Genomic DNA, 2111 nt, shown 5'->3' with positions numbered 1-2111 from the left:
TATATTGATTAAAAATAATAATAATCCCATGTAAGACATTTCTAGCCAGGACTGCTGGCAGCAGCCTGTAGTTCCAGCAATCTGGCAGGCTGAGGCAGAAAGGGTCACACTGGAGCCCTCGACTCACACTAAATAAAGGGGCGAGTGTCTGGGAATATAGTGTAATGTGAAGGCCCTAGGTTCAATATTCAGTACTAAAAAATAATTCATAAAATAATTTGAACCAAGTATCAATTGTGCTTGTAACTATTTAATTAAATAGCTAATCACACACACACACACACACACACACACACACACACACACATTTAGTAATTGGGCTGATAAACTGTGTTAAAGCAAACATTACCCTTAGGTTGCATTTATGCATGAGTTTTCAGAAGATTCACCTATGTATTAGAGTTTAAGCAACGTGTTTTGAGTATACTGACATTTCTGCTTTAATAAGAAAGAACAGGCACAGTTTAAGTCTACTACTTACCTCTTCATATCTATCAAAGCCCTTCATGCTCAGAGGGGAAGTCATTGCAATCAGCAAAGTGGTTCCATATCAATGTGAAAATCGCCACTATGGTGTCTTAAATATTAAAAATCCAATCTTTATTGAGTAGTGAGAAGTCCCAAGACGTGGAAATTAGCTGTGTCGCATATTTTAAGACAGGCAAAGATCATGCAAATTCAGCATTCATTTGACTAACTACTTGAAAATGCTATGTGGAATAATTATTTAATCACAAAATATCCGCTTACAAAAGCAAAATGCTATTAGAAGCAAAATTAAGATGAATAACTGTGATTTTTACTAATATTTTCTTGAAGTACAATTTTATACAGTAAAATGTCAAGTTGCAAATAGCACGACTATTTTCATCTCTATTCTTCAGTGGAACTACTACTTATTTAAGAATACAGACTATGTCTACTCTCATGGAAACAACATTCATCTTATGCAAAACAGGAAATACTGAAGAGATAAAACTATACGTCTAAAATTTTAAAGAAAGTCACTAGGAAGATATCATTATTTACAAATATCTACATAATCTCCTAAGATATAAAATGATCATCTCCTACACATCACAGTTACTTCACCACTAACTGTAATTCACTAAGCTATTTTGAAAAGGTGTGTACCTGCTTTTAAACAAAGACACAGCTTTTCTTGAACGAGGAGCTTCCCATCTGTGCCTGTCTTTCCTCCTAGGTCCATCTCATTTAGCAGTCTGCCCAAGGTGTGGATAACTGTAGTTGAGGGTCTACTAGTGACATCTAGTGCTTATCCACTAAAAATGTCTGCATTTCAGAGAACATTCATTTTCTCGCGGTTAGCTACTGTTAATCAAGTTCTTGTTTATGTGCAGAAAGTGACAATGATAATCTAAGTGCTATTTCATGCTGCTAAAGACTAAATGGATAACCTTCCAACATAACCTCTTAACATAATTAAAGCAAACAGATTTGACATTAACATTGTGCATTAAGAGCAAGAGCCCAGAATGAGGATCACAAAATGAGAAGGCATATGTTTGAATTGCATTTTTATTATTCATAAGCAGATATGAATGCCGAATTGTGGTAGCATCCTGGCCTGGACCACTCGCTAGGAGCTAGTGGTTGGCATGCAGCATAAAGGGGGAATCTCTGACCACAGTGCAAAACAACACAACTCAGGCTCTTCCCTCTAAACAAGTTGGTTCTGGAAATTTTTTTTTAACTTTAAGTTAGACTGTAAAATCCAATAAATCTGAACAGGCAAACATTAAGTACACACTGCAGAGCTGGTCGCTTAAGTTAGGTTGACAAGCATTCACATCACCTTCCCATTCTAGAAGGAAATCTCAGTGCTCAGTCCCAGGTTACAAAGACCACCACCTTTGTGGGGCAGTATGAGACAGACAGAGAGAGAGAGAGAAAGAGAGAGACAAAGACAGAGATAGAGACAGAGACAGAGAGACAGTGAGAGAGACCAACAGAGACAGAGAGAGACAGACAGAGACAGAGACAGAGAGACAGAGGGATACAGAGAGAGAGAGAGAGAGAGAGAGAGAGAGAGAGAGAGAGAGACATAAACAGAGACAGAGAGATAGAGAGAGAGAGAGAGACAGACAGAG

Source organism: Octodon degus, unplaced genomic scaffold, assembly GCF_000260255.1.
Source record: "Octodon degus isolate 3935 unplaced genomic scaffold, OctDeg1.0 scaffold00003, whole genome shotgun sequence".
Taxonomy (NCBI): Eukaryota; Metazoa; Chordata; class Mammalia; order Rodentia; family Octodontidae; genus Octodon; species Octodon degus.
Note: the sequence above shows the minus strand (reverse complement) of the source record.